Consider the following 21,422-nt stretch of genomic DNA (forward strand, 5'->3'; position numbering starts at 1 on the left):
ATCAGGAGGTTCACCATTACTCAGGAGGCTGTGGTCCAAGAGGAAAAGGCAAGAGCAGGTCCCTTTGAACTCCTAAAAGGGAAAGAAAAGTGGGGCTGCCTTAGAACAAATGATGTCACTCTGTACTTTGATGCCTAATATTATATCATAATCCTCCCAATACTGGTTCTGTACCACTAACTCCTTTAATCCTCCCAACAGCAAAGCCAGTACTACTACTACCCTCACTTGACAGTTCAGGGAACTGAAGCACAGAGAGGTTAGGTGTTTGTCTAAAGTCACACAGCTAGTTGAGAGAGCCAAGATTTGAACCCAGATGGTTCTAGAGTCTCTGCTGTCAACCCTGCGACTGCAGTCCTATAAGAATCCCTGGAATGTAAGTAGTAAGCAGACAGGCCCCCGTGCTGTCTTACCTGCGGCTGTCACCCCAGCCCTGGATGGCTGCCTTACCTATAGGAGTTACCCAATAAACATCTGTAGAATGCATGAGCAAATTCCCAGTTTGAAGCTGCTAAGCAAAGACTGTTGAATATGTGCTCATTGAGTACTGCTTGTACAAAGGAGGTTCTGAGAAGAGTAACTCCTCTGAGGTCTGGTAGGGTGTGGTGTGGCCAGAACCACTGCCCTAGTCTAATTAGATGAATTAAGTGCCTGCGAGCCTCTGGCAAAGCAAGAACCTGGGGCAGGGTGAGGTTCTGCAGGGTGGAGGCTGCTCCAGGGAGGCGGTGTCCAGCGAGGATTGAAGGGAGGGCACCCTGCCTGACGCTCACATCCTGGACATCACGAGACACAGATGCTGCGGGTAGGCAGCTCTGCATTAATACTGAGCTTGGATACAAGGAAGGATCTGGGGTTTTCCACCATGACCTAGACTGTGGGCTGTGGCCAGAGATCCAGGTTCAAGTCCCAGCTCCAGGGATTCTGTTTTCTGGGGGAGTTCATCGTGCAGATTGATGGATGTGACTGTGAGTTCAGGCAGGCCCTTAGCCCTTTTGGCTCCTCCCAGACCTGACCCCGGGGCCTCTGCCCCCAGAGAGCTGCCTCTCCCCACCCCTAGCCAGGAGTGGATTTCCCAGGGAGAGGCTGCGACACTGGTAGGGAGTGATCTTGCCTCAAATAGGTCACTTTTCCAGCTGGTCACTCTTTCCTGCTGCTGCTAACCCAGAGACATCTGGCATCCTGGCTTGCCCGGGGAGATGGAAGGGGAGGGCGGTGAGCAGAGAGCCTTCGCCCTGCCCTCCCTTCCACCCGATGAGCTCCAGCCCTGTACTGGGTGGTGCATCAGAGGAGGCTTGGGCTGCGGCAGAGACTGTGGGGAACTTGCTTAAAACGCATTTTTGGCTGCACCCCTGAGAGTCCAGGATCTGGCATCTCCATTGTGAGGAGCTCCCCAAATTACTCTGATGCAGGCCTCAGACTGCCCTTTGGGATACAGGAGTCTCACCCTAGCACCGAACCTGGTTCTGGGTCACCCTAACTTCTTCCCTGCTTCTCCATTCCAGGAGAGGCCCTCACGGTGTAGCAGGATACTGACTTGGGATTTTCTGCTTAAGCACTACACCCCCAGCCCCAACCCTTGTTCCTCACCCACAACCCAGCTCTGACTCTTTCCCCAACTTGAGTTGGCCAAGGATTCGTACTGTCCCCTCTGCCACGGGCCTGAGCCAGCCCGAAAGTCAGCAGTCTTGGCTTGGTGGACAGAGCTGCAAGGGACCCACCCAGCAGCTCTGTCTGGGAAGCACCCCCCCCCCCCCCCCGCCCCGGCTCCTGCGGAGATGAGGGGCAGGCAGTGAGCCTGGTGCCCAGTGGGGAGGAGGAGGTGGAAACTTTGTCCTGATGGTCAAATGAGGCATGACCAGAAGGTGGGGCCTGGGGGCGGGGGAGTTAGCCGGGCCAGCTCTGTTCCATGCACAAGCGTGTGCAGGATGCCATGTGGCTATTTTTATTCCTGCCAAGGAAATAGCGTGATTTATGTGAGGCCTGCTCCCCTTCAGGGCTGTGTTATAAATACACCTGGCCCCACACTCTTGTTCACTTGGAGAGGAGGCTCAGGCCCGGTCCTGTGTGGCCTCTCTCCTGCCTGCCTCACTGGGTCGTGTCCACATGTGGCCTTCTTGGGGCATCCTCCCTCCCCCACGTGGTGGCTCAGCTCTCAGTCATCAGGGCCTCAGTCTCAGTGGGTTTACCAAAGGCTTTTAGGAGGGACAGTTGTCTGGAAGCTGGCTTTGATGAGCACAAGAAGAGAAAGGTTTTGAATTCAGGGTTCACACTGCCTTCAAGGGTCAGTCCAGGTAACAGGAAGGAGAGAGGGGCTCAGGCAAGAGGGAGGCAGGACTAAGAAAAACTCTTCCCCTCCTCCAAGAGGTACCCTTCTGACTAGAGCCTCCTCCTGGAAAGTCACAGGCAGGACAGAGAGGGTGCCCACAGACCTGCCCTGAGGGGCCTCTCTGGGCCTGGACTGACTCCTGCCCTGCCCCCTGCCCTCAGCCGCAGGAGGGCAAACAGGGCCCCAGGCCCAGAAAGATCCAGCCTCCAGAGTGCTGGCTGGGCTGTTCCATGTGCCGGCTACATGGTCTTGGGCAAGTCCCTCAATTTCTCTGATCCTCAAGTCTGTCTTTTGAAAATAGGTGCAGAGATGCATACTTTCTGGATTGCTGTGTGTGCAGTTCAGGCTGGGTGGATGCACAGGGATATATTCGGGGCAGGCAGCCCGCATCTGACATCATCCTCTTCCTCTGAGAATCCCTGGTCACGGGGACACAGGGACAGCCCCAAGCAGAGGATCTCACCTCTGCTCTGCCCAGAGGGAGGCAGGGCTGCTTCTCAGTGTGTTCCTGGGGCTCCCAGTTCCTCTGCTGCTGGGAGGTGGTCACTCAGGGCAGCATCCGATTCAGGGGAGTAGATGCCCAAACCCAGCCGAGCAAGGGTGGGATTGGTTCCGCTGCGGACACCATGAGCTACCAGGGGCCCCCAGGGGCCACTTAAGTGCCAGTCAGTTCTTGCCACAACAATGCTGCCTGACGAGCCACGCAACAACCCAGAAGCTTGAAGCCACAAGCATTTATTTCCTACTCATTGTGCTGGGCAGCTGGACTCGGCTCCAGGTTGGGTCCAGGATGGGACCACACATCTCTCACTCTATGTGGCCAGGTGGTGGCCGAGTCAGAAGTCCAGGGGCAGCCTGGTCACACAAGCACTTGTTAAAGCTCTGCTCACCTCATATCTGCATATATCCCATTGGCCAAAGCAAGCCACGGCCAAGGCCAACCTGAATGGGGTGGAGGCACACTCTTCCCATGGAGGGGGTCTCTGAGGAGGGAGTGACTGTCCATGACCCATAATCTCCTGAACTCACTTTGCCATCTGCCCTGGAGCAGGATGGAGGATCCTGGAGACAACTCTGGGATAAGCAGGGGGAGAAGGGACAGATGTCACAACACCCTGCCTGCCCAGCTCCATCAGAGCCTTTGCACTTCTGTCATAAGATGGGAGGCAGAGGGAAGTGTTTAGTTTTTCATATGCTCTACTCTTCTGTAGTCCTGGGGAAAGCCCTGCAAAGAGGAAGAGGAGATGGGAGGGGATGTCTGATGTCCAACTACACAATTGTGCCGTCTTTAAATAGAATGAACTTGGGGTGCCTGGGTGGCTCCGTTGGTTAAGCATCTCTCTTCAGCTCAGGTCATGATCTCAGGGTTCTGGGATGGAGCCCTATATCAGGCTCCCTGCTCGAGGGGAGTCTGCTTCTCCCTCTCCCTCTGTCCCTCCCTCAACTCATGCTCTCTCTCTCTCAAATAAATAAATAAATAAAAATCTTTAAAAAAAAATAAAAAATAAAAGGAATGAACTTAATGCTGTTCCTCCCATTATAACTGACCAAGGTCCAGGCTTGGAGAACCACACCAGGCCATAGAGTTTATGATGAGGAAGACACTGGAGACAAGAGGAAGGAGGTGGGTGGGAGGTCCTCCACTTCCCACACCTGGGATTGTGAGAATGGCAGGGACTGGACCTTGTGTCCCCCACCCGGGCTTCTGGATAGATGGAAAGGGGCTCTCTTGCCCTGCTGCCCATTGGAACTATGGAGGAGACCCCTTGGGCCAACTCACAGCAAAGCAGACACAGTGGCCATCATGGTCGGGCAGGAGAAGCCTGGACATAGAGCTCTCCAAGGCCCCTCCAAGTGGGTCCCTCGTGGGGAGTCCCCGGGCCAAAAGCCAGCGGTCAGCTCCGGGCCAGCTGTGATGGGCAAGGTGCCGCCCCCGCTGAGGGCCGACGGGGCTCACATGAGGCCCGAATCCTGGAGCCCAGCAGACACCAGCAGGTGCCAGCACAGGCCCCAGGAAAGCAGGAGGCTGGACCCTTCACCCCTAGCTCCCTGTGCTTCCAGGCCACCCTCTCTGAGAGGGAGAGGCTTGTAGAAAGGGTGATTCCCAGAGAAGCAGGCTTTACTTCCATCTATGAAAAACTATGAGCCATTGAAAGGAAACTTCATAAATTACCCAAGCAGACAACAGCAGGATACCCTTGCCCATCCCCACACACGGCTACTGCTGGCGCCAATGTCCCCCAGAAGACGTCAGAGCAGTTCACAATCTTGCTTAACATTAGTGGCCAGTCCCTCTCCCCAGGGGGCAGGGGTCTGCTCCTCAGCCTTCCCTGACTCTCCACTTCCCCCGCCCCACAGCTGCTCCAGCCACACTGAAGGAGGCAGAGGCCTCTGGTTGTCCCTTGATATCCTTCCTCCCCTTTTTCTGAGGCATTTGAACCCCTGGGTTTTAGCAGGACATGTGGCCACCCAGAATAATCTCTTGGCTGTCCTTGTGGCTAGGGTGGTTAGAAACCAAGTTCTGGCCAACAGGTTATAAACAGTGTCACCTGTCAGCTTCTGAAAGCCTTCCTTCAGTACACTGACGTGTATACTCACCCCTCCTTCCTCTTCACCTCTTCCTCCATGCCAATGCCTGGAATGTGGGTGCAATGGCTGGGACTCTAACTGCCATCTTGGGCCAAGAGGTCAAAACCCACATTCCAGGGATGTGTGGTAAGCTGGCAAGAGTCTGGGTCCCTGAGGAATTCATGGAGCTAAGCCATTATGTCAGCCCTGCCTGCCTCCCTCTGAACTTTTCCATGAGAAGGGGGGGCAGGGGGTGGGTGGAGGAGAGAAGCTTCCATCTTGTTGAAGCCACTGCCTTTCTATCACTGTAACTAACACATTGAACTTTTCACTGTTTCCAGAATAGGCCACATTCTTTCAAAGGCCTCCAGGTCTTTGCACCTACTCTTCTCTTTTCCTGCATTTTCCTGTCCCAACTATCACCCAATAGCCTGAGAAACTCCTATCTACCTTTAAGAATTCACACATGACATCATCTTCACTGTGAAGAAATCTAATACTAAACTGATTTTAGGTGATTAATGAGCCATTCCTTCTCTTTTGAATTTTATTCTTCAACTCTCACAGAACTAGCTGCTCCTGGTTTGGGTCTCCTGCTGGGGTTCACCCCAGAGGCTGTGTGGGCCAGGACCTATCTCACTAGTCCAGCAGCATGCTCCCGAGACTTTGTGTCTTTACCCACCTGGCCCTGCACGAAGTGTGATTCATCCGTGGGATCTGATGGGTTTATGCAGGGTGGGGGTGATCCTGAGTCCCAATCCGGCCCTCTCTATCATTCTATCCCCCTCACACCCATCACGGGATGGCAAGAGCATGGCAAGTTGGTGAGGGTCAGCCCAAGCCAGGGGCAGGCAAGGGGCTCCACACCTGTGCCAGAGGCTGGGTGATAGGAGGTCCACTTTTCAGAGTGGAGGTGAGAGCCTCTGACCAGGACTGTGGATGATAGGCCCAGGTGTCAGGGCTGCAGAGGGGAGGCAAAGGCTGTGCCAGGACAGCATAGATTCCCCTCCCCAGAACCTTATCCTGCCCGGCCCTGGCAGCCAGTCCAAGCATTACAGCTCCAGCCGTGGAGGGGCCTCAGGCTGGCTCGCCTCTGCTCCCAGCTCTCTGGGGCACTGACTTATAGGGGACCCTCTCTGTAGCCAACCTTATTTCCTTGCAGGGACATTGCCAGAGTGATGGATCCCTCCTGGACGGAGCTCCCCTGCCCCTTCTTCTCCCTGTGCTCAAAGAGGAGGTGACCCTGCTTGGAGGACTGGCCCTGCCCCCAGGGGAGAGGAAGGCTGGGCACCTGGACCGGCCTCAGAGCCACACATCTTGAGAATAGACAGGGTCCCGATTTCAGACCAAACTCTGCTATCTGATCGCGTCCCCATGGGACCACGATGAAGTCGATATGTCAGAGAGAAAAATCCATCTGTCTCTAAAGCTTCTTTATTGCCTGGTTCTTTCAGAGAGATGAGCTGGGCACACGAATCACATCCAATAAGGTTGTGTGATTACAACGAACAGAATGGATTCAGGATATTCCGTGGACTGGCCTATGAACCCGGCGCTGGGAATCCAAGGTGCGTGCAAGTTTCTAAACACAAAGCCCCATTGGATGTGATGTCACCCCCCCATGGTGAGGACTGAGGAGAGGCAGCAGGGTGGGAAGGGGTGAGGGGCAGACAGGAATCCTGTTCCAGCTGCTGTGGTGGCTGAGTACATGAGATGTCTGTGAGATGTCCGAGTGGAGGCCGACCCAGGCACACAGGTGGGTGCCAGCACTCAGAGGGCAGGCCAGGCAGGAGACAGGCTCTAGCAGCTGCCTTGTACAAACGAGGGGGTCCTTGACAGAAAAAAACAATTACCCTGTCAGCCCTCTGAAAGCAACAGGAAAGATGAGGCACACCCACAACGTGCAGGTCAAGGTCAGGGGACCAAAGGCCTCTGCAGAAGACTCCAGAATGTCAACTCCATGTGGGCAGGGACCACTTGCCTGCTTCCCCCAGCTCGGCCCTCCTGGGGAGCCTTCCAGATGCCCCCAGGTGGAGCCAACCACGCCCTCTGCACCCCCAAAGTATCCCCCATTGGCATCAGACATGCTTTGCTGTCAGGTATACTGCTTTTAAGGGAAAATAAGTGGAGAAAGGAAGGATTTGGGGCTGGAAGTGGTGGCAACAAATGCAAAGAATCAGTATCAGAGCTTGCCCCTCCCTACAGGCTGGGAAGTGGGTACCGCCTCCTGGGCCTTCTGCATGGGGAGGCTAGAGTCCCAGCCATCCCACCCACATTCCAGGGATTGGGTGTGGGAGCCAGCAGAAGACAGGGACACCTAACTCTGGGAGACAAACAGGGTTTTGGAAGGGGAGGTGGGCCGGGGGATGGGGTAGCTGGGTGACGGGCACTGAGGAGGGCACTTGATGAGCACTGGGTGTTATACTATATGTTGGAAAATCAAACTTAAATAAAAACAAATGTAAAACAAAATAAAAATCAAAAAAATAAATTGTAGGACACCCCCCAGAAAAGACAGGAACGGGGCTACATGCGCCCCCCCACCCCACCGCTCCTCCTCTCGTGGCAACATGGGTTCAGCCTGCACCCAGAGCAGGGATGAGGCCCCGGAGGACGAGGAGGGCCCAGTCTTGCTCACTGCCCCACAGTATGGACAAAGAACCAGGAAAACTGGGGTGTAGGCCAGAGCTTCCCACCCCGTGATGCAGGGAGCTGAAGTGACTGGTCCAGGCCAGGCAGCCTGGCAAGGGGCATCCTGAGCCCTTTTTGCAGCTGGGGGCCACTTCCTTCCCCAAGATCACAGCCCCCCGAGGTGGCGCCACTGGGACGGGAGCCCGGACGCTGCCATCCACCGCAGAGCCCTTTCCGCCTGTCAGCTGCTGTGTCCCCTGCCTGGGATCCCCTGCGGGGGTCCCTGACTCCCTGCTTCCTCTCTGGGGGTCGCCCTGGGTGAGGCCGGGGACTGGGGTGGGGGGGACGGGCGGCCCCAACTTTCTGTGGGTCCTGTTCTCTCAGGGGTTGGGGGCTCGGCCTTCTGTTCTGCCCTGTGGCCACACAGCAACTATGACCACAGGGTTGGGGTGGGGGAAAGAAAACCCCAACACCCCGCTTTCCACCCCAGGCCCCAACTTCTCTGTATTTGTTTATTTACCTTGGAAAAGGCCCCACGGCCCAGGCAGGAAATGGGCCAATTCCAGGAGGCTCGGCCGGGCTGGGGAACAAGGAGCCACATTGTGTTCCGTGCCCGGCTGCTCCCCACCCTAGGCCTGCCCGGGAGCCGGGGAGGGGGATCTGCGTGGGGGCCCCGGCAGGAAGGAGGCGCGGGGCCAGGGGCTGCCAGCGCTCCGAGCAGCCACCCGGCCATGAAAGCGCTTCTGTGCGGGGGCGGCCGGGGGCTGCCGTCCCCACGCCTCCTGGGGTGGATGAGGCGAGGGCCGCGGGGCAGGGGCGGCCCCTGGCTGAGCCCTAGGACCCTTCTGGCACTGACCTGCCAGCTCAGCTCCGGGCGGAGAACCCAGGAGCCACCTGGCCATGCACCCCCCGCCCTTGCCCGTCTCTTCCCAGGCAGATGCCACCCATCCCTGTGGGGACATCCTGCCCTCGGTGTCCCCTCCCGGGTCCCAACTCCGCCGGGCAGCTGCCCCAACGTCAGGCCTCCCTGCGGAGGAGACTGCAGGCCGAGAGCCCTGTGGTCAGAGCCCTGCCCTGGCTGAAGAAGGCCAAGGTGGTGTGGAGCTTCATGTCCCCATTCTTCATACCAGCAGGCTGCGTCCACCCACTCAGCACAGGGGCCCCCTGTCTGTGGGCGCTCACTCCCTTCTCTCTCCCTGCAGCTCTGACTCAGGAACGGCCCCCTCCCCGGGGTCCCAGAGTGCTACCGGGAAATGCAGATCTGAGTCTGGTACCCTGTCTCTAGGGGTCTTCTTCAGAGATGTCCTACTATTTTCCCACCTGCGCTCAGGCCCCAGCACACCAATGACAGGGTGCAGGGGACCATGGAAGGTCAGGGGTGAGACGGATGTCTCCCACCCAGCATTCAGGGGGCTTTGGGATAAACATGTCCTTCCAGCTGGAAGAGAGTCTGAGGGGCCTCAGAATTGGGATGAAGACCTGGAACCCAGGACGGCCCCTCCCAGCTGAGTTCCAGGCACCCACACCCCCACTCAGGCTCTGTGTCCCCACCCCTGCTGCCCTCACAGCCCCACACCACCTGGAGTGTGCATTGATCTATGTTCATCTCCGACCAGATCATCAGCCCCGCCGGCAGGGACCAGGTCCGTCTGCTCAGTGTGCCCACCGATGTGGGCCATAGTAGGTGCCAGTAAATGTGTACAGGATGAAGGAAGCAGGAAAGGGAGGAAGGGCGTGCATCCCACATGTTAGGAGCAGCCTTTCCTATATGGACCCATCAGAACCTCACATGAATCCCCTTTTACAGCCACCGCCATTTCCAGGTAGGGAGACAGACACAACGGAGTTAGGGCACTGGCTCAAGGCTCACCTGCTGTGCCCCAGGCCCTGTTCTAAGCGCTTAGATCTGATATTTAGCCCTTAGAACAACCCATGCAGTGGGAACCGTTACCCACTCAGTCCAGCGAGAATACATTCGTGCCGTGTGAGATGCTGGGCTGCGGTTATAAAGGAGGCTGACTCAGCTTTGAAAGGGCCCAAGCCCCATCACGTGAAAAAAAGTTACAGAATGACACATACACCATGGAAGGGAGACACAGGGAAAGTCCTGTTCTGTACACATGAGTGTGGAGGTGTGTGTGAGCACAGAAGCTTCTGGAAACAAACAAAATGAGATCCACAGTATCACTTCTGCAGAGGGGAGAGAGATGGGGGCTTTTGGATTTGGCTTCACATACTTTGACATGCCCCTTTCCTTCTTAAGTGGTAAAACATCACACACAGAAACGTGCACAAAATGTTAAGTGTTCCCACGGGAACTTGTAATCAAAGGAGCACCTGCATGACCCCACCCAGCCAGGAGAGAGACCAGCCCCCGCCTGCCCTTCCCACACCTGACCACCACCTCCAGTCCCGGTCTGACTGCCACATCCTCCCTACCGATTATGATGGGAACCCTTTTGCATCTCGGTAGCATTTCTCGCAAACAGCGATTTACTTTTGCCTGTTTCCAGGCTTTGTCTAAGTGAGCGGTACATATCCTGCCGGGCCCAGCTTCTTTCAGCCTTGTGATTTATAGATTCACCACTGATGCACGTAGCTTGTGTAAAGACGCTAATCTAGCTCGTGGGGCTCCACCCTCGTGACCTGTCACCTGACAAAGGTCCCACCTCCTCACACCATCATGCTGGGGGTGGGATTCCCCACCAAGGAATTCGGGGGGACACAGACTATCAGCAAGCCCCAAACCAGAGGCAACCCAAATGTCCATCAACAGGAGAACACACCAACTGTGCTGTGTCCATAGAGCAGAGCCCCACTCGGCTACAAGACTGAACAAATCACAGAGCCTCGCAATGACGTAGAGGAGTGGCCCAGATACCACGCGGAGCACAGGGAGCCAGACACAGCGAACACCGTATGATTCCATTTATACAGCCGGCGAGAACAGGTGCAGCCAAGCAGGGATGCAAGCCGTGAGAGGAGCCGAGCGGCCGGCTGGACGCTGACAGACGGGAGGCGGCCCACGGGGGGAACAGGCCGGCTCCGTTTCTCCGTCAGGGTGGTGGTCACGGGGCCATATTCACTCTGTCAATAATTGGTCAAGCTGAACCCATGGGACTTGTGCATCTTAGCGTATGTCATATTGCAATAAAGAGAAAACTATAGGCTTGTATTACTCTAATTACAGTGGGGCGCCTGGGGGGCCCAGTTGGTTGAGCATCAGCCTCTTGATTTCAGCTCAGGTCGTGATCTCGGGGTGGTGGGATCAGCCTCGGGGTGGTGGGATCAGCCCCGTTGTGGGCTCTGTGCTCAGTGGGGAGTCGCTGGAGACTCCCCCTCTCCCTCTGCCCTTCCCCCCACTGTGTGCCCTCTCTCCCTCTAGAGTAAGTAAATAAATAAATCCCTTAAAAAAAACTATTACGGGGCAGCCCAGGTGGCTCAGTGGTTTAGCGCTGCCTTCCGCCCAGGGTGTGATCCTGGGGTCCCAGCTTCGAGTCCCACGTCGGGCTCCCTGCATGGAGCCTGCTTCTCCCTCTGCCTGTTTCTCTCCTCTCTCTCTCTCTCTGTCTCTCTGTCTCTCATGAATAAATAAATAAATAAATAAATAAATAAATAAATAAATAAATAAAAAATTAAAAAACTATTAGAAGTAAACAAAAGCACCTCAATTTATTTATTTTTTTTTAAAGATTCTTATTTATTTATTCATGTGTGTGAGAGAGAGAGAGAGAGGCAGAGCACAGGCAGAGGGAGAAGCAGGCCTCATGCAGGAAGCCCGATGTGGGACTCGATCCCAGGACTCCAGGATCACGCCCTGGGCTGAAGGCAGGCGCTCAACCACTGAGCCACCCAGGGATCCCCTCAATTTATTCACTTGTAAGAAGGCCCTTGGGTCCACATCTATGGGCTGGATGGACACATCCCTCACTGCCTGTAGGCGACCCTCCAGAGAAGGGGACAGGAGTGCATGAAGATTTTCACTTTCTTTTTAAAGTTTTTGGTTTTTGTTTTTTTAAATTTACCAATCCATTTACTTAAATTTTTAGTAATCTCCACACCCAACGTGGAGCTCGAATTCATGACCCCAAGATCAAGAGTCACACACTCCACCGAGCCAACCAGGCACCACATTTCACTTTTTATTTTAAACTTGTATCTAGGGATGCCTGGGTGGCTCCGTGGTTTAGTGCCTGCCTTTGGCCCAGGGCGTGATCCTGGAGTCCTGGAATCGAGTCCCACGTCGGGCTCCCTGCGTAGAGCCTGCTTCTCCCTCTGCCTCTGTCTCTGTCTCTCATGAATAAATAAATAAAATCTTTTTAAAAATAAGAAGTAAAAAAAAAAAATAAACTCGTGTCTAAAGTTTGCACAAGACATAATGCTATTTTTAAAATATATGTGTTTATAATTATATATATATAATATTATAGACATATATAATATTTCTTTCTCTTTATTTTTTTATGATAGTCACAGAGAGAGAGGCAGAGAGAGAAGCAGGCTCCATGCACCGGGAGCCTGACGTGGGATTCGATCCCAGGTCTCCAGGATCACGCCCTGGGCCAAAGGCAGGTGCTAAACCGCTGCGCCACCCAGGGATCCCTTTCTTTCTCTTTAAAAAGAGTAAATCAGGAAGCAATGGTGATGAAGAGACCACAGTCAGCAGAGGGATTGTCCTGAGCAAAGATGCGGCCCCAGCCGGGAGTGACGGCACATGTTTAGGGGCCCACAAGGGGCATGAGTGCTGGGACCCTGGCCTCCATGAATGGGAGGTGGGCTCCATTTGAGAAGCTGAACACTGAGCCCAGAGCAAGGCATTGCTCACTAGGCTGGGCCTTTTGGGTCTGACCCTACAGAAAGTGGGAGCCAGTGAAGAAGCAGGAGCAGAGTAGATGTGGTATGTCACAAAGACCTAGTCTGTCCTTGAGGGAAGCCACCTGGGGTCAGGAGACTGGGGAGGGTGCCCCAGATATGGGTGAATTCAGGGGACCAGGGAAGGCCACAGGGTGCTCTTGGGCCGACTCTCCCTCCTTCCTAGGAGAAAGCTCTCTTTGCACAGGCACTGGAGAGAAAGGAGGGAATCCTTCCAGGCAGGGAGAGGCAGACAGAAGCCCCTGTTGGGGTGTATGGCCTCACCACAGCACCAGGGACAGCACGAAGCCGGGCTGGTCCATATCCAGGGCTGACTTACCCATCAGACTTCACGGGCACCATGCCAGGGCCCATGGCACTTCCTGGGCCCCTCCAACATGCTGTTTTTTAAAGACAGAATTTAAAAATCTTGCAGGTCAAAAGTGTTTTCATAAAGAATATTGATGTATTCATCTTTATACTAATGTAGGCATCAAATATAATTTTTAATAATTGTTTTTACTGGAGGAAGGGGCCCAGGAAGGCCAGAGTGTGTAAGTCACAGGCAGCAACTGGAGACAACAGTTTGTTTAGCACAGAGTCCTGGTGAGAGTGCACGGGGCCAGGCACGCATATGTGAGGAAGGAGGTGCGGAGTGCAGGGAAGTTGTGTGTGAACCGGTAGTAACTGAGCTCTGGCCAGGGCCGTGCACATGGTGGAGCCTTCCCAGCAGCCCCGGAGCACCACACCACAGCCCCAGGGATGGTGCACAGATTACTTAAGATGACAGCTGCCGGGAACAGTTTGAATCCAGGCAGCTGAATCCACAAACTGTTTCGAACTGTCCTGCGACAAGGCCATGCGGGGACTGGAGGCCTCAAAGATACACTTGCGGTTTAGCCTGGGTCAGTGGCTGCAGGATGAGTAGTACAGGCCCCAGGAGAAGACATATGGGAAGGGGGGTGTCCTTCACGTGGGATAACACGCCCCTTTGCTTCTTCCCAGGGCATACCTAGGAAGGGTCAGAACGGGCAAGGACCAGGAGGGACCAGGATGGAGGAACGTGCTCCCTGCCTGTGCTGCAGCCCATTGTGGGACTGACATGATGACGGAGCCGTGCAAGCGGGGACTCCCATGGGCCTGTCCAGTGGGATGACCTAAGGCACAGAGGTAAGGCAGGGCACAGGGAAGGGTCAGGCCCGAAGGCCCCACTCAACACTCAACCTCAGTCCCCTCATCTGTCAAATGGGGCCCATGAGGTCCTGGGTATGAAAGGGCCTCCAGGGTCATAGGAAGAGCTGGGACCATAATCCGAAAGCATTGGAGCCTGGAAGGGGAGGCCCCGCCTGGGCTGTGGGGGGCGGAGGGCACTGTCCACAGTTTTTCTTCCACATGCCCATCCCTGACTGAAGGAGAACATGGTCTGGAGCGGCTAAAGGTCATGCCTGTGCATCTGACAAGCCTTGTTAGGCTTCTGCCCTCACAGCTAGTGCGGCCAGGAGCCAGGCTCCTGCGTGGGCCGCAGGCGGGGGTGGGGCGGGCAGCAGAAGGGCTCCGGAACACCCGCAGGACCGTCCAGCCGGGAGCCGGACGGGTGAGGGGAGCCCCCTGGCAAGGGCTCGCTGGCCCCGCAGGCAGCTGAGTCGCCCTGGGAGAACCCCCGGGGGACACCCCCGCCCCCGCCCCCGCAGACAACAGCTTCCGAGAGGGCAGGGGTCCCAGGCCCCGCTGGGCTGGGGGGTGTGAGGCCGAGATCCCTGGCTGCGCGGGGCAGGGTGGCAGCGGCGGCGGGGCCAGGCTGGGGCCTCCTTCCTCCCCGTCAGCAGCTGAGGTTACTTTTTTCCCCTCGGCTGCTGCTGAATTTCCCTTAGAGTTGGATAAATAAGCAGCAGGTTCCAACGTCAACGAAACAGGAGCTCAAGCCGCCTCACAAAAGCGGCTTTCAGTAGCGGCAGGCGCCTCGGGGCGTCCTGGCCTCAGGGTGGCTGCAGCAGTGTGAGGCTGGACCCAGGACGGGCCTCCCTGGAGGTGGGGCGCCCCCCCCACTCCGCACTCACAGACACCAAGACCCTTCCCGGCAGGGAAAGGGCCCGCTTCCTGCTGGTAGCTCTGCGACTGCCTGCCTCAAATGCTTTCCCCCTTCCCTTGGCCCAGAGAGAGCACCTCCCTCTCCAGCACTCACAAGCTGGTCACCTCTTTGGATCCTGGCCTAACCCCCGGCAGAGCCCACATTCGTCCTTTGCACCCAGCACAGATGGAGTAATGCACACCCTCCCTTAAAACCATACTGGGCTCCCCATTGACCAAGAGTAAATCCTGGCTTTCCAGCCTTCGCTGCGACCCCGACCCCAGCAGGCTGCCTCCTTTCTCTCTCTGGAGCTTTTCCAAAGGCTGTGCCCTCTGTCTCGAACGCCTTTCCTTCTCGTCTACCTGGTCTCCCACTTGGCTTTGTAGACTCAGTTCATGCATCACCTTCTGACACCCACCCCAAGGCCTCTGTGTAATCCCAGATGTCAGCTGACACCACAGTGGTCGCTATTCTGTCTGGGACTCGCACTGCCTGTGAGCCACCAGAGAGCAGTCTCCCAGTCTTGCTCATCTTGTGTCCCCAGCATCCAGCCCAGGCTGTGCTGTGTGAGCCAAGGTGCCTGGTGCAAAGGAAGTGCTCAGTTCGTGCTCGATACCACACATTCCTATAAAATCACATTAATGTTCCACTTACATAAACTAAATGTAAACTACGTTATACTGACCGCAGTCCAGCACCGGGAGGAGGGAGTAAATGTACAGAACAACCTTTAGGGATGAAGAATATATTCAATAGTATTATTTTTTAATCTTGGCGTCATTGCTTGTCCTTAGGTCAGTAGCTTGAACTCTCTCTAGGCCTGGTTCCTCACCTAAAACTTAAAATAAATAAGATCCAGGGATCCCCGTTTGGCTCAGCGGTTGAACGTCTGCCTTTGGCTCAGGGTCTGATCCCAGGATCAGGGATCAAGTCCTGCATCAGGCTTCCTGCATGGAGCCTGCTTCTCCCTCTGCCGATGTCTCTGCCTCTCTCTCTCCGTGTGTCTCATGAATAAATAAATAAAATCTTTAAAAAATAAAAAAATAAATAATATCCAGGTCCTAAGCAAAATGTAAGTTAATACTTAAACAATACTTATTTTTTTATTTAAGATTTTTAATTTATTTATTCATGAGAGACACACACAAAGAGAGAGAGAGAGAGAGATAGGCAGAGAGAGAAGCAGCCCGATGCAGGACTCGATCCCAGACACCAGGATCACATCCTGAGCCAAAGGCAGACACTCAACCACTGAGCCATCCAGGTGCCACAAATTATACTTATTTTTAAGCTCATTTCACATTGTACTGGCCAGTTATTATATATAGCAATCACGTGTGCACGTTATTAATATTTTAATGTGTTACTTCCATACTTTCATATCGGGCTCCCCACGGGAGCCTGCTTCTCCCTCTGCCTATGTCTCTGTCTCTCTCTTTGTGTCTCTCATGAATAAATAAATAAAATCTTTTTTTTTTTAAAAAGGAGTTGACAAACATTTTCTGTAAAGAGCCAAAGAGTAAAGGCCCCAATTTGTGGGCCTTGTGGTCTCTGTCACAACTACTCACCTCTGCCCTTGTAGCTCAAAGACCATAGATTCCCTGTCAACCAGTAAGTATGGTTTTGTTCCAATAAAACTTTATTTACAAAAGAAAGGCTGCGGGCCAGATTTGGCCAGTGGACCACAGTTTGCAGACCCTAAATATAGAAACATAAAATCATGTGTCTGCATGGTGATAGAAATTGTAACAGAAACCACCTAAATATCTATCTAAGGGGGATTAGCTGAATAATTTATAATAATTCCACACTGTGGGAATCAGAGTGACAATTAAAAAGAATGAGCTGGATCCTGTGTGTTGACATGGAAAGACATTCATGACAGATTTTTTGTTTCAACTATTTTATTAGGAGAATTTAAAAATATACAGAAAAGTTGAACCAAATTCATAATGAGTGCCTGAATGCTTACCATGTAGATTCTACATTAACATTTTGCTACACTTATTTTAATCATCTATCCATCTATCCCATGATAGATTTTTAGGTGAGAGAAATGAAGTGTAAAATGTGCAACAATATTGGGGGACCTGGGTGGCTCAGTTGATTGAGTGCCTGACTCTTGATTTCAGCTCAGGCCATGATCTCAGGGTCATGAGATCGAGCTCCCTGACAGGCTCTGCACAGAGCATGGAGCCTGCTTGAGATTCTCTCTTTCCCTTTCCCTCTGTCCCTACTCCTCTACCCCTCTCTCCCTCTCTCCCAATCTCTCTCTCTCTCTCTCAAAAAAAAAAAAAAGGTAGAATATTAATTCCCTTTTTTAAAAGATTTTATTTATTTATTCATGAGAGACACAGAGACACAGGCAGAGACACAGGCAGAGGGAGAAGCAGGCTCCATGCAGGGAGCCCGATGTGGGACTCGATCCCAGGACTCCAGGATCACACCCTGGGCTAAAGGCGGCGCTAAACTGCTGAGCCACCCGGGCGTCCCGAGGTACAATATTGATTCCATTTTAGGAAAACAAAGAAAAAATAAGAAAAAACTGCACTGTGTGTGTATGTGTTTACAAAGTCTAGGAGATAGTACCAGAAGAGGTGCCTGAACTCTTAATGCTGATTCCCCAAGGGCTGGGTTTGTTAGGAGAGGGGGACATGATCATCTTATTTCTCTCCTCATTTCTAATGCTGAGGAGTCATGAAAATCAGAAATGTCCTAGCAAGGAATTGTTTAAATTCTTCAGTAAGAATGGAACAGTCTGGGATCCCTGGGTGGCGCAGCGGTTTAGCGCCTGCCTTTGGCCCAGGGCACGATCCTGGAGACCCAGGATCGAATCCCATGTCGGGCTCCCAGTGCATGGAGCCTGCTTCTCCCTCTGCCTATGTCTCTGCCTTTCTCTCTCTCTCTCTCTCTGTGACTATCATAAATAAATTTTAAAAAAATTTTTAAAAAAATGGAACAGTCTAGTCCAGCCCTTGACATCCTATGAAGAGACACTGAGTCATAACCAGCGTTCAAGTTTCAGGGAAGTGGGTGCATTCCTGGAGCCTGCCCCATGCACAGGCACGTGTGCACACACAGGAACAACCAGGCCCCTGTGTGTCCCTGCAGATGCTTACACTTGCCCGCCTCCTCCTGCCCATAGTGGTATCGCTCCACACCGGCCCCTGCCCAGAAGCAGGTGCGTCATTGTACCTGCCAGGTCCTGCCGCACATTGACAGCCCTCCTAAGGTGTCCTGGGCACCTGGAGAAGGTGTGGGCTGAGGCTGCTCATTCACACAAACACCTCTGGGCTCCAGGGTCCAATCAATACACTTCCCCACCCTCAGGCCCCATTTGTATTCAGTCTCTTCCAGAAAGATCTATGGCCCCCTCCTCATTACAACATGTTTTTCATCAACAAACACTTAGGGGAGCCTGCTCCAGGCCAGGTGCCCAAGACACCCAGGTGCTTCCAGGCTTGTGGGGAAGACAGGCACAGGTGTGGTGGCCCCAGGGCACAGAAGGGGCACCAGGGCCATTGGGCAAGGGCTCGTCCTGGAGGAGGCAGTATCAGAGCCAAGTTAGGGAAGGGCAGGGCAGCAAGTGTCCAGTGGCGGGGACAGGTGGCCATAGTCAAGGAGGATGTGGTAAGAAGGGCTTCGGGGAGTGCAGGCCAGGGAGACAAGGGGGGTGTAGGGGAAAAAGGGAAGGGGTGTCCCTTCCCACACGTGCAGGGCCCCCAGGAAGGGAGGCCTCTCTGGGGAGGAGCTGAGAGGGAGTTCTAGTACCACCATGCCCCTGTCTCTGGCCCCTCTGCCCAGGGAAGCAGGAATGGGGGTGGGCACTGATGGTAATCCCCCTCCTCCGGGTCCATCGTCTCCCTTTCAGTGAGCCCTGGGGTATTGTTCTGCCTTTGTAAAGACGGAGATCGAGTGACAAAGCCGAGTGGGTGGGCAGGCGGCCCAAGAGGCCTCTTCTCTCCAGGCAGCATCTGCATGGGGGAGGGGTCCTTCCACTCACCCCCACCTCTGGCTTCCCGGGAGCAGCTGTTGCCATGGTGACAGACCCGGCATCCCCCAGCTCCTGGGGCTCCCTCCCCACTGCCGCTGATGGAGGAAGGGCCCCCAGACTCCTCTCCGCCCTGTTGGGGGGCAGGGGCACCAAAAGCCAGGATTCCCAGGCCCAGCGCTGGTAGCCGTGCGCCTCCACTGTCCTCAGCCTCCCCACCTGGCCGCCAACAGAGCGGCTCCTCTGCAGCCCCCACCTCCTACAGAGGCCCTGACTTTGGGGCCCACTATCATTCATGCACCTATGTGTCCTGGGGGCCAGACACACAGAGAAATAAACTGTCCCCATAGTCCTTGAGCAGCTGCTGGCATTGGGGTAGAGGGAGGGCCAACAGTTCGTGAGTGCACAGTGAGGGGACAAGGGGTGACAAGGACTCTGGGCCCCCAGAGCAGAGCCTCCAGCCCCATCCAGGAGAGGGGGGGACTGCCCCTAAGAGGTGATGCTGGGGGCCGGTGTGCCCAGCAGAGCAGAAGAGTTTGAGGCATGATGGGGGGATGTGCCTGGTGCGTCCCCCAGGGGGTACAGGGGAGTGATGGCAGGAAATGTGGAGGTGGGTTGGGGGCCATGCCTGGAAGGTCTCCTGCTGTTCATGCCAGGAACATGAGCTTCACCCTGGGCAATGGGAAGCTGCTGCTGGCATTTTGGGAAACTGTTATCCTTGACCAGGTGATCAATGCCAGGTCCTTTTTTGCAAGGTACCCTACCTTCTAGGAAAGTTCTGGATCTTGCAGCCATCCCTCTCGTGGCTCAGGTGAGCTGAGTGTGGACTGTACACTGGCCACAGGGCTGCATGCCCCTCCACGGATGCCCTATCTTGGGGTTGGGGGGGTGCCTCTCGGAGAGCATGAGGCTGGGTGCAGGCCCATGACAGAACATCCCCCTTGCCTTCTCCCTTCCCGACCTCGGCGTGGCTCTGTGGGGTGCTGAGCTTGCCATCCTGAGTCCCCACCGCATGCCAGGCTCCATGATGGGGCAGGTGCCCTTCCTCCGGTGCCGACAGGCAGCCTCATGCCAGGCGAGAGCCTGAAGGCCCACCCTGACCTTTTTGAGCTGTGTAATCTGAGCAAATATTTTGAGTTTTCTGCGCCTCGATTTCTGTTCTGTAAAATGATGCAGGACTGTTACAGGGTTAGAAAGGTCACTGTGGGAAGTGCCTGGCCCAGGACCCGAGTGGCTCGGCTCCCTGGAGGTCCTTGGTCCATCTTCTAGACCCCCTGCTGGGCAGGCCCCTCCCTCGGCACCTCGTGCTCTAAGAATCCCCAGCAGCTGCTAGGGTGTCTGGACCTGTGGAGTCTGAATCTGGGTCTTCTAGGTACCCCTTCCGGGTGTGAGGGCAGACAGGGCAGGGCCTGGGGTCGGGACACCATAGTGGCTAAGTGAGTCCTAGAACAGAGCAGGACCCCTTGGGTAGCCAGCTGGGGTGGCACTCGTATTTTACCTGCCGAGCTACCTGAGAGCCATAGTGAGAACCTGGCTGGGCAGAGGCAGGAGGGTGCAGGTGCTCTGGGACTCCAGACAGCAACCCCCTCCTTGACAACCCTGGGCCTTCCCAACCTTGGGGGTGTCTGGTGGCGTGGGGTGGGTACTTCAGAGGGCACAGTACCAGATCTCACTTGCTGTCAGCTGTCACTGGCAGACTAAGCCATAGCCATAGGGGTCACATCACTGCACTGTGCATTGGTGGTGCCGTCTATGTGAGGACAGTCCTCCTAGCTTGCCATGATTTAGGTGCTGCCCATGGAAGCAGAGGAGTAACAGTCTGACGTCATTCTGATGGCTACACGAGGAGGGCATGAGGTGAACTCCTAAGCTCTCCATGGGATGTCACTATACTTGCCCCTCTGCCCTGCAGGTACAGGAAGGAGAATGCAGCTCTCCGGGGGGGCTGTTTGGGTGGTGGCCACAGGCTTCCTGGCCAGAGGGGATCCCCAGCAAAAGCCCTGTACCCAGGGAGCTCAGGGAGGGGAGGGCAGAGAGAGGGGGAGTCTGGGGTGCTAAATTGAAGTCCCCCAAATACTGTACGATTTCACTTATATGTGGAATCTAAAAACAAAACAAAATTCACAGATACAGAGAACAGATTGGGAGGGGTGGGCAAAGTGGGTGATGGGGGTCAGGAGGTACAAACTTCCAGTTATAAGACAATTAAGTCCTGGGGATGTCATGTTCAACCTGGTGACTAGAGTCAATAACACTGAATTGTACATTTGAAAGTTGCTAAAAGAGTGAATCTTGGAAGTTCTGATCACAAGGGAGAAAAAAATGTGTAACTATGTATGGTGACAGATGGTGACGAGAGATTTACATGGTGATTATTTCCCAGTGTATACAAATATTGAACCATGCTGTACACCTGAAACTAGTGTTATATGTCAATTATACTTCGGTGTGGAAAGCCAAGTCCCCGGGGGGCCTGGCTGGCTCAGGTGGTGGAGCGGGCAACTCTTGATCTATGCGCAGTGAGATCGAGCCACACCTTGGGTGTAAAGATTACTCAAAACTTTTTAAAAAGTTCAAAAAAAATCTTTAAAAAATAAGTAAATAAAAATGAAAAGCCGAGTCCTTCAACTGTGAGGGAAGCACTTCCTAAATGCCTCCCAGAGGTGTTCAGGTGGCACCGTGGAGAGCGGAGCCTCCGCACGGATAGGGCGGCACTGTGACCCTCCAACCCCGCCCGGGAAAGGAGCACAGGAATCTTATGGAAGGAGCATGGAGGGGCAGCCCAGGTGGCGCTGCGGTTTAGCGCCGCCTTCAGCCCGGGGTGTGATCCTGGAGACCCGGGATCGAGTCCCACGTCGGCTCCCTGCATGGAGCCTGCTTCTCCCTCTGCCTGTGCCTCTCTCTCTCTCTCATGAATAAGTAAACAAAATATCTTTTTAAAAAGTCACGGTAATTAAAAAAAAAAAAGAAGAAGGGGTATGGGGGGG

The sequence above is a fragment of the Canis aureus genome, chromosome 8 (assembly GCF_053574225.1).
Source record: "Canis aureus isolate CA01 chromosome 8, VMU_Caureus_v.1.0, whole genome shotgun sequence".
Taxonomy (NCBI): Eukaryota; Metazoa; Chordata; class Mammalia; order Carnivora; family Canidae; genus Canis; species Canis aureus.